Source organism: Hordeum vulgare, chromosome 3H, assembly GCF_904849725.1.
Source record: "Hordeum vulgare subsp. vulgare chromosome 3H, MorexV3_pseudomolecules_assembly, whole genome shotgun sequence".
Taxonomy (NCBI): Eukaryota; Viridiplantae; Streptophyta; class Magnoliopsida; order Poales; family Poaceae; genus Hordeum; species Hordeum vulgare.
In genome coordinates this window covers 251,084,770-251,096,878 of record NC_058520.1, presented here as the reverse complement: position 1 = coordinate 251,096,878, position 12,109 = coordinate 251,084,770, and positions in this window count along the sequence as shown.

The window sequence follows — 12,109 nt, the reverse complement described above, 5'->3', positions numbered from 1 at the left end:
GAAAAAGTTCGATCAAGCAAGGGTCCTATGGTCGTACGACTCCTATTACCAACTTGTAACATCCAAGATGTGGCGCTATCCATATTTGGGGACGAGGCCTTAACATGAATAGAGGCGCATCTCGGTGTTTCACAAGTACAGAAATCATTGCACTTACATTTATGAAGAGATGAGTATATGGATTGGCTTACACTCGTCACATGCTAAATTACAAGTCACACAACATTATTTCAATAATCCAAAAGACAGGGTCCGGCTATGTATGAAAACAAACAATAAAATAGCAATGAGTCTGTCTTGCTAGCCGAGGAGACGACCAAGATCCTCTACTCGTCGAGGTACATCACGTACATGCGCCCGCTTCCCTCATAGAACTCTCACTAGAGTCGCGAAGCATCGAACGTCTCTGGATCTGTGGTACCTAGACCAGTCGTATTGTAGTAATCTTTGAGCCGTGGGGACCTAACAATATTGCGACCATGACATCAGGACTAATTAATTTATTGGGTGAGGTAAGGTTAAGTGTTGAGGTTGCATCAACACTAAGCATTATTTGGTGGATAACTTATGAGAACTTAATTTAAATTGAGTGGTCTACAAATAATGTATGTGAGATAATAATGATCAATAAGTGATCTTGAACACTAACTTACATCAGTCATAACCCCCAATGTCTCGTTAGTCGAAGTAGAAGCTCGCAAAACAGACAGTCACGGTTACACATACAATTGGCATATTTTAATTAAGTTTATTTCAAGTTTTGTATAACTTGATGTTAAACAAATTTCCAAGTTGCCACATAACTGCGGGCACGGCTTTCCGAAAGATATTAACCCTGCAGGGGTGCTCCAACTAGTCCATGACAAACTATCACAAGCAGCTCTCGAGAGAAAACCTCAACCTCGAGATAGCCCGAAGTATCACCGATATCCCAGTGGACGGGACATTCACTAAGAGTAAGACAAATCTAGCAAGACCGCCCGACAGGCTAGATCCCAATAGGAGCCGCACATATCTCTATCTTAGGGCACTACCAGATGGGAAAGCCTACGACTAAAACCAAACCCCGAGTTTCCCCGTGGTGACCCCGCAGTCTGCTCGTTTGTACGAACACTCATGAGGAGCACCAGCACGGGTTGTTGATTAATTATCCTCGGGGTAACTATTCCCTATGCATTGTTATTATGTTTCCTATCAAATTTAAAACCAATGTTGGGCCTTGCCAGAAGGATCTTAATTCAAAATAAATTATTAAGGGGGTCCCCATAAAAACCCCAATCGTGTTAGGAGCGCTCAATATGGAACATAACACCGGTAATCAAAACTAGGGCGGAAAAAGCGGAACAAAACACCAAGAAAAATGCCAAGCCTACCGCCTTTTTCCAAGTATATATGTGCATTCAATTAAATGGCAATATGAAGATGATATCCAAATATCCATGTTCACACATGGAGCATACTACACCTGCAACTAGCAATGCTATAAGAAGGTTGAGCAAGCGCTAACTTAGCCAAACATTGTTTTGCTAGGAACTGGAGGGTTAGAGGATTTTCATGGAAATTTTTGAAGGCTTTATATTCAGGTGCTAGGCCGCAATAAATAGTGAAGTAAACGAGGCAACTAAGCATAACAAAATTAGAAACGATATAAAGGTCACTATCATCTTGCCTAGCACTTCTTCTGAGGGATAAAGCTCTTGCTCTTCAGGAACGGTCTCAACAGGATTCTCATACTCGTTCTCGGCACCAGATGCTACCCAAAATAAAATACACATCCAACTAACACATATCAAGGTACAATTCTTCAAGAAACATGATGCATGACTATGGTATGAAAGACGCATGGCAATGCTACACTAGTCATCTTTCTCATGCATTTATTAAGTTGTTCCCATTCTGGACAGAACCTAAAGATTAATTACTTTGGCATGTGTGAACATGGAAAAATGGATGCATCATGGGAAAACGGTGCAAATGCATATATAGAACGTCGCAGACCGAGCTACGGATTTCCCGAAACTCACAAAACAATATACGGAAGGCAACAAGGACAAAACATCATTTCAGAGAGGATATGGGAAACTACTTTGCATTCCAAGTATGCCAGTGGATGGGAGACGAAATTCTAGGTGAAATGGATCTAAATACGATGCAAAACAGAGGAACACAACTAACACAAAGCTGAAAACAATTCCACGACCAATCTGTCCACAAACAACAACATACCACTTTGATCATGTGAAAACTAGCACCTACAACCACCCAACAAATTCAACCAAGACATGAATATGAAGCTATCAAATAGTAAAATAACACCTAGCCAACAACAACATGGATATGCTCATGGATCAATGGTAATCAAGCTCCCAACATGGCAAGAAATATCACATATTAGGACTTAGTGAAAATCTCAGTTTACACTTGCAATTCTTAACATGATGGCATGTTGAGAGCAATAAAAATGTACTCCACAACAAATTCATGGCATGAAACTTAACAGGGCGATAGTGGGCATCAACTAATGAAAATCACTCCCACTAAGCATGAGCGGAAACTCCAAAGAAATGATGACATCATCCTCTAAACATGGCATGAAGATAATAGCAGATTCTCAGACTTAGCCAAATTTCACAAAGAGAATTCACAACAATTTAAAACAACATGTCATCTTTGACAGATTGAATAACTAAGATGCAAAACCTATTTTGCAAAGTAGTGGCATCATTTGATAGAGGGAAACATGCTCTGTAATTTACACCAAACTACCAGCACAAAGAACTTGTATAAGCATGAAAATCACCATGGTAACATAGCTACTTGAAACAATTTTAAGATTTAGTCATATTTCAACATGTCATAGAACAACATTATTGGGATGGCATGTTCATAGTAAGTAACCCACAAATACACAAGCTTTTCATGGCAATGAAAAATACCAGGGCCTAGTACTCCCTACACACTACAACTTCCATGTTCGTAAGTTCAACAAAGGGTGCAAGGATTAATTCACAAAAATTTAAAAAATGGTATCTTCGCACAAAATAGCATTTTCACAAGCTTGCCAAAATGACGAAACTAACACCACAAATGGATTGATTGGATTTTTCTACCCATAATTCATATGTCATAAGCATGTATTAGTGTAGAAAAACATGCCAAATTCCATTGCACAAAATCCTACCTCAAGTATAACCAAGCATATGCAAAATTTGGCATATGACGAAAATAGGAAAAAAGAGGGGGGAAATGAAAAAAATACAAAAAGGGAGGAGGCTCGGATCGAACCGAGGACCTCTTGAGTGGGAGGCAGCGGCTGCTACCAATAGGCTAGGTCGCGGACAGTTGACACATAACCCACAAGTATAGGGGATCAATTGTAGCCTTTCTTGATAAGTAAGACTGTCGAACCCAACGAGGAGCTAAAGGTAGGACAAATATTCCCTCAAGTTCTATCGACCACCGAAACAATTCTACGCACACTTTACGTTCGCTTTACCTAGAACAAGTATGAAACTAGAAGTACTTTGTAGGTGTGATAGGATAGGTTTGCAAGATAATAAATAAAACGTAAATAAAAACTAGGGGCTGATTAGATAAAGAAAAATTATGTTAGTTTAACGAGTGTGGAAAAGTGGTGGTGGGAGTTGCGGAATTGTCCCTAAGCAATTGACTACGTTACTAGACCGATATAAGTTTTACGTGGGAGAGGCCACTGCTAGCATGTCATCCCTTACTTGGAATTATATGCACTTATGATTGGAACTATTCGCAAGCATCCACAATTACTAACGTTCATTAAGGTAAAACCCAACCATAGCAATAAGATATATTGGTCCCCCTTCAATCCCGTATGCATCAATTTCTATGCTAGGCTAAAGCTTCTGTCACCCTTGCCCTCCAATACGTAGTCCTATCAACATACTACTAACCCTATGGTGTGATCCACGCGCGCGCTCATATGATGGGAACCAAAGGACAGCAACATAACCATTAGCAAATAAAACCAATCATAGCAATTCATCAATCACCGATAGGACAACAAAAAACTACTCAGACATCATAGGATGGCAACACACCATTGGATAATTATATGAAGCATAAAGCACCATGTTCAAGTAGAGGGTACAGCGGGTTGCGGGAGAGTGGACCACTGAATATAGATGGGGAAGGTGATGGAGGTGTTGGTGAAGATGACGGAGGTGTTGGTGTAGATCGCCTTCACACGATAATGTCCCGGGCGGCGTTCCGGGGCCGCCGGAAGAGAGGGGGAGAGAGCCCCCCTTCTTCTTCTTCTTCCTTGACCTCCTCCCTATATTGGAGAAGGGTTCCCCTCTGGTCCATGGTCTCCATGGCGGCGGAGGGGCGAGAGCCCCTCCGAGATTGGATCTCTCTCTCTCTTTGTGTCCTTCTGTTTTTGCGCTCCGAGATTCTGGCCTTTCACCATTTCTTAAATCCCCGGAGATCCGTAACTCCGATTGAGGTGCCCTTTTAACACGATTTTCTTCCGGATATTAGCTTTCTTGCGGTGATAGAAGGGCCCCAACCGCCTTAGGGATTGGTCACGAGCCTGCCTGGCGCGCCTCCTGGGCTTGTGACCCCCTCGGGCATCGTTTCACGTTGATTCTTATTCCCAAAAATCATAAATATTCCAAAACAAATCTCTGTAGGTTTTTTATTGTGTTTGGACTTGGTTTGGTATGGATATTCTGCGAAACAAAAAACATGCAACAAATAGGAACTGACACTGGGCACTGGATCAATATTTTAGTCCCACAAATAGTATAAAAAGTTGCCAAAAGTATATGAAAGTTGTAGAATATTGGCATGAAACAATCAAAAATTATAGATACGACGGAGACGTATCATTGACCAAGGAAGGACTTGGCCATACATGAAGCAAAAAAGTTGAGCCTTTCTTCTCCGTGGTGCACGTTGGCTACTAGGCGGAGGCAGGAGCAAGAACTACCAAGCTCGGGCGGGGGTGCGGAACAAGGAGACAGTGCAGGTGCGAGAGCCGCGAAGCAAAAGGGGGGCATAGGCGCCCGTGTGGCTGTACGCTGGCAGCAACTTGAGCTCCTCGGCCATGGCGGACCGACTCAGTGGCGAGCAACCATGAGATGCGAGAAGCATGGAGCAGCTGCAGGCGTACGCGGGGCTACACACAAATAAAATATACGTGAGGGACAACGACATGGTGCATGGGAAGCAAGAACAAAATGCAAAAGAAATAGTACGTTTACACTGCAACTATGGCCAGAGCACGGAGGACACGAACCTCGCACGGTCGAAGCATCACCTATCCAGATCTATGGACAACATAAAGGATTAGAGAGAAGGTGGAAGGTACCTAGCTCACCTAGGACATGAACATAAAGATGAAGGTTGGACGGAGATGGCGCGACAGTTGGCGAAAAAATGGAGCTACAATTATCCGAGAATATGAAGAAGGAAAGGTCGAGGGTAGCTTCAATCTGGGCCTTGGCATCGCGGTTTTTCATCGAGGGAGAAAAGGTGATACGGGGACGTACCTCCCACGACACTAGAGGTCCAGAGGCGCGGCGTGGAGGTCAGCCCGAGCTCGAGCGTGAGCTTGCTGGATTCATGGCGGACAGGAGACGGCTTTGGCGTGGACGACTTACCTGAGCGGCGGCGAGCAAAGGAGAGGGTAGGAATAGGTCGTGGGGGGCTAGGGCTAAGTCTATTACATGCTTTATAGGAGGCTAGGGGCGTCGTCGGCCATCAAATCAACAAGGATTCCGATGTGGCCCATGTGGGTGTCCTAACATAGAGGGGAGGACGACGCTCGCGCCATTGTGGGGTGCGGGGCTGCCGCTGCGCTTTGCTAGCTGCTGGGCCATGAAGGAGGAGAGGACCCAGGTTGGCTCTCTCTCTCACAGGGAAAACCTTCTCTTTTATTTTTGGAACAAAATAAGAACAAACCACCCAGATAAAACAGAGGAAGGTCTTGAACAAAATAAAATATGTTTTGCACTCATAAAATTATTCCCTATTTAATAAAATTGGTTTGGCATTTTTAGAGACACAAAATAAATGCACTTATTTTTTACCATGACTCTGTTTTGCAAGTTTTAAAATTAAGAGGAAAATTAGGACAAGCCTGAGACTTAATTCTAAATTATCAATAGAATATTTATAGAATTTGCAATATTTTTAGCAAGGTGTTGGGAAAAACAATATTTCACCCAAACACAAAACTTTGGAATATAGAGAGATGGGTTTATTTCAAAGCATTTGAGGGAGGGTTTTCACTCATGAAGCAAAACTCTTGCAAGCACATCACATGAGAAAATTTCACTTCAACCAACACAAGAAACAAGGAGCAAAATAAATAAAATGCATCATGATATGATGCTATAATGCAAATGGAGTCATGAACACCAAACTATAATTAATTCAAACCACATGAGGCACAACATGGAAGGTTCACTCATGAAATATTACAATGGGTTTTGGAAATGCACTTGAGCTGTTACAATTCTCCCACACTACAATCTCGACCTGAGATCTGGGATTGAAAGAAGTCAGGATATTCGGTACAGAGAAGATCCTCGCGTTCCCAAGTGGCTTCTTTATCGGAATGGAGTGACCACTTAACTTTTAGGAATTTGATAGACTTGTCACGAGTCTTGCGCTTGGTCTCTTCGATAATAGCATCTGGATGCTCATGATAGGAAAGGTCTCATTGGAGATCAATGTCTTGGAAGTCAATGGCGCGCTCAAGAGTCTTGAGACACTTCCGGAGCTGAGATACATAAAAGACATCATGCACATTGGAGAAATTAGGAGGAAGCTCTATCTGATAAGCAAGGTCACCTCTTTTGCCAACAATCTTGAAAGGACCCACAAAGTGTGGAGCAAGCTTTCCTTTGATGCCAAAATCATCGATCTGGAAAGCCATGTCAAGATGTTTGCTATCATTGTAACTCTTCTGACGGGATTGAGCAACTTTGAGATTATCCCGGATGACACGGCACATTTCTTCTCCTTCATTGATCATGTCATCCTCAAGAATTTGACGATCGCTAGTTTTAGACCAATTGAGCGGGATACAACACTCTCTGCCATACAGAATCTCGAATAGGGCCTTTCCCGAACTCTCTTGATAACTATTGTTGTAGGAAAATTCATCAAACGGGAGGCATTCTGCCCACTTCATGTTGAAATAGATAACACATGCTCGAAGCATGTTTTCAAGAATATGATTACCTCTCTCCACTTGACCACTTGTCGAAGGATGGAAGGATGTAATAAAATAGACCTTGGTGCCCATTGAAGTTTGGAAGGAATCCCAGAAGTTGGAAGTAAAGATGCTTCCTCGATCCGAAGAAATAACCTTAGGAACACTGTGCAATCAAACTATCCTTGAATTGTACAAATCTTCCATCTGAGCTCTCGAGATAGATTCTTTGACCAGAAGGAAGTGGGCAAATTTAGTCAGCTTGTAAATGACCACAAAGATGACATCGTTGCCCCTCTAGGACTTAGGAAACCCACTGCCAAATCCATCTCCACATGATCGAATTTCCACTCGGGTATAGGCAAAGGATGAAGAAAACTTGTTGGACGTTGATGTACCGCCTTCACTCCGTGACACACATCACACTCATTCACAAACTAAGGAATCTCCCGATTCATGCGAGTCCATGAGAAGGTTTGCTTATGATCCTGAAACATCTTAGAACTGCCTGGATGTATCGAGAGAAGAGAATTGTGGTCTTCATCCATGATAACTTTTCTGATCTCTCCTTTTTGAACCACAAGGTTATCCTCGAATATCAAAGTATCTTTGAATCAACACGGAAGCACATATACTTCTGAATGCTCTTTTCCAAGCCTATGTTCACTTTCTTCACAATAGCATCAAGAAGTTGAGCTGGGAAACTTGGTCTTCCAAGGTAGGAGAAATCTGGAGGTTGACAGGAAATCCTTGAGGAATTACTTCCAGGTTGAGCTTCCTGAAAGATTCACAAAGATCAGGCTGAAATGTCTTAATAATGAGATTATTGTAGTAAGCCTTTCTGCTCAAAGCATATGCAATCACATTTGATTTGCCTAGAGTATAGTCCATGCTTGGATTGTAATCTTGGATCATCTCCACCCAACGAGTTTACTAGAGATTGTGATTCGGTTGAGTGAAGATGTATTTCAAACTCTTGTGATCGGTGTAGACTTCAACATGTATTCCCAACAAGAGGTGTCTCCAAGTCACCAAATCATGGACAACTGCCGCCAACTCAAGATCATGAGGGAGGTAGTTTTTCTCACTTTGCTTCAACTAACGCGAGGTATAAGGTACCACTTTCTTGTCTTGCATCACAATACCACCAAGAGCTTGCAGAGATACATCACGAAAACTTGGAATGGCTTGGAATCATTAGGAGGAGTTAGAACCGGAGCTGAGGTGAGCTTCTTCTTGAGTGTATTGAAAGCCAAATCACACTCTAGAGTCCAGGCATATTTTACGCTCTCCTGAAGGAGGCTGGATGGAGGCGTAGCAATCTTGTAGAAGCTCTCAATGAATCTTCTGCAATAGCTTGCAAGCCCCAGAAAGCTTCAAACCTTTTTGACATTTTGAGGAATCTCCCACTAAACAATGGCTTGAACCTTTTCAGGATACACCTTGATGCCCTCGGCAGAGATGATGTGCCCGAGGTACACCACTTCATTGAGCCAAAACTCACATTTTGAGAACTTCACATAGAATTTATGCTCTCTTAGCTTATCAAGCACAAGCCGAAGATGTTCTTCATATTCTTCCTCAGTCTCTGAGAAGACTAGAATGCCATCAAGATACATCAAGACAGACTCATTCTTGAAGGGAGAGAAGACATAATTCATCACATGAGAGAAAGTTGGAGAAGCATTGGCGAGACCGAAAGACATCACTCTGTACTCATAAGAGACAAAGCTTGTCATGAAAGCAGTCTTGGGAATATCTTCTTCACGATTGCGGATTTGATGATAGCCTATCCGAAGATCAAGCTTAGAGAAAATCTTGTCTCCTTAAAATTGCTCAAACAATTCATTGATGTTGGGAAGTGGATACCTGTTTATGATTGTATTCTTATTCAATGGGCAGTAATCGATGCAAAGACGGTCTATGCCATCTTTCTCCTTGACAAAAAGAACACCACAACCCCAAGGAGAAGAACTTGGTCTGATCAGACCCAAACGTTCTTTTTCATCTAGCCGCTTCTTCAACTCTTTCATCTCCTCAGGACCAAGTTTATAAGGATGCTTGCCAACCAGTTTAGTTTGAGGCTTGAGTTCAATCACAAACTCAACTGGCCAGTGAGGAGGCATTCGTGGAAATTCTTGTGTAAAGACATCTTCGTACTCACAGATAATAGGCACTTGAGATATGGCTGAGATTTCACCCTTCTTATTCAGAGAGAATAGATGAATCATGTCATCACGAGAAGAAAAAATGATCACGTCCTGTGAAGGATGAGTCAGTTTGACTTCTTTGGATTCGCAATCAACAATAGCCTTGTTCATCGCCAGAAAATCCATGCCAAGAATAAGATCAATATCGGAATTCCCGAGCATAATTGGAGAGGCTAGAAAAGTGAGCTGGAGGAGCTCCAGACTTAGGCGGCTGATACTTCTACTGGAAACCTCGGTTGGGTGTGTGGGAGGATCCACGACCACCGTTCTACTTGATTTGCCGAGGCTGACGAGGTGGAGGAGGAACCCAGAACTTCTGCTACTTTGGAACAATCTGAGCTGAAGATTAAGACGAATGAGAGTCTCTTAAGCGCTTTCTTGAATTCTTGACCGTGAGCAAAGCTGACTTAGCCCTAAGAGCTAAGTTGTAGAACTTATCAAACTCAGGAGGGTCGTGTAGGGCAAGAGAAAGCTGCAACTCTTCCTTGAGACCACCTCTGAATTGATAGATCTTGCTCTTCTCATCTAGAACATCCTGTTTGGCATAGCGGGCCAAGTTCTGAAAGTCAATGTTATACTGATAAACAGACGATATTCCTTGCTTCAGACTCCTAAACTTCTCATGCATGGCTTCAACAAAGCTTGCCGGAATATGGTGAGCTCTGAAATCATGTGAAAAGTCATCCCAATTGATCAAACGGTCACCTTTGGAATCTTTGAGCTGCTACCACCACTCTGATGCCTGACCTTTCAGTTGGAAAGTAAGAAATCTGACATAGTCCTCAGGCCTGACATTTCTGCATTCAAAATGCTTAATCATGTCACGTAGCCCATCATCTGCATCACGTATGGTCACAACAGGTGAAGGAGTTGGGCTGATTTGCCAGGAACTGATTGGGAGAAGCAAACTGCCGCTGGTTCTTGACATTCACTTGCCGGACTTGGTTCCTTTCTTGCATAATTTGAAACATTATCTGAGGGTTTGCATTGGTCACAATCATCAAAGCTTGTCACGCCTCTTGAGGAGGAGGATGGGGTGGCGGAGGGTCTGCCTACTCTCGATCATGACTCGGTTTATGGCGAGTTGCTGGAGCCATCCTGGAGACAGACAAGAACATTAGACCACAGATGAAAGATGAAGCTGATAAGCAGAATCAAAGGCTTGAAATATTGCAACATAAAGTCTAAGCAATTTGCATTCAAACTAGAATTAGTAAGAACACTTCCTTGAAATTCGTGATGACATCATATGATTTGTAAGCCACTTGCAATAGTCAAGTTTGAGCTAGAATTGCTCGGAACAATGTATATCCCACATAAATCCGATGAAGAATTTTCTAGGTGAGTACTTGAATTCCTATGTGGAAATCTTTGAAACCCTTCTTGGTAATGCTATCAGGTTGCGGGTCCGGGAACCTACTTAGTGTAGTCAGCTACACCTTTCCCCCAATTATCAACACACATCCGAGTAGTTCCACAAATTTATCTACCTTGGACCTTCGAAAACACAACGATACCAAACCCGATAGATCATCCGAAATACCTCCTCCAGTACTGGGGAAAAGTCACGACACTATTTGCCACCAAGCAAAGTATATATGTGTTTCGATGTTTGTGTCCTGAGATACGAAGGGTGCTAAATGATAACGATGTGCCAAGAATCCCCTGGATCTCAACTCCCCAGAAGAAATCAAGTCAGAGAGGAGGAGCCAAGTCAGAACCCTGTCACATCGGTATGATATAGATTCCAAAATACATGCATGATCCCAATGCTTTTTAGCGAGAAGAGGAGTAGAATTAGAATTCCTAAGTCGTAAACCTCACTACAACACAGAAGTTGAGTAAAAAGAATCCTACTCTCTGATATAACGAGGACTCAAAATATTTTTTCACTAGACTCGACTCGAACAAGTTCGATCAAGCAAAGGCTCCTATGGTCGTACAACTCTGATTAATAACTTGTAATGCCCAGGATGCGACACTATCCATATTTGGGGACGAGGCCTTAACATGGATAGAGGCGCATCTCGGTGTTTCGCAAGTACATAAATCATTGCAGATATATTTATGAAGAGATGAGTATATGGATTGGCTTACACTCGCCACATGCTAAATTACAAGTCACACAACATTATTTCAATCATCCATATGAAAGGGTCCGACTATGTATAAAAACAAACAATAAAATAGCAATGAGTGTGTCTTGCTAGGCAAGGAGACGACCAAGGTCCTCTACACCTCGGGGTACGTCACGTACATGCGCCCGCTTCCCTCATCGAACACCAACGTCTCTGGATTTGTGGTACGTGGACCTATGGTATTGTAGTAATCTTTGAGCAATGGGGACTTAACAACATTGCGACCATGACATCAGGACTAATTAAGTTACTGGGTGAGGTAAGGTTAAGTGTTTAGGTTGCAACAACAATAAGCATTATTTGGTGGCTAACTTACGAGAACATAATTTAAATTGAGTGGTTTACAAATAATGGATGTGATCTAATAATGATCAATAAGTGGTCCTAAACACTTACTTACATCAGTGATAACCCCAATGTCTCCTTAGTCGAAGTAGAAGCTCGCAAAATAGACAGTCACGGTTACGCATACATTTGGCTTATTTTAATTAAGTTTACTTCAAGTTTTGTATAACTTGATGTTAAACAAATTTCCAAGTTGCCACATAACTGCGAGCACGGCT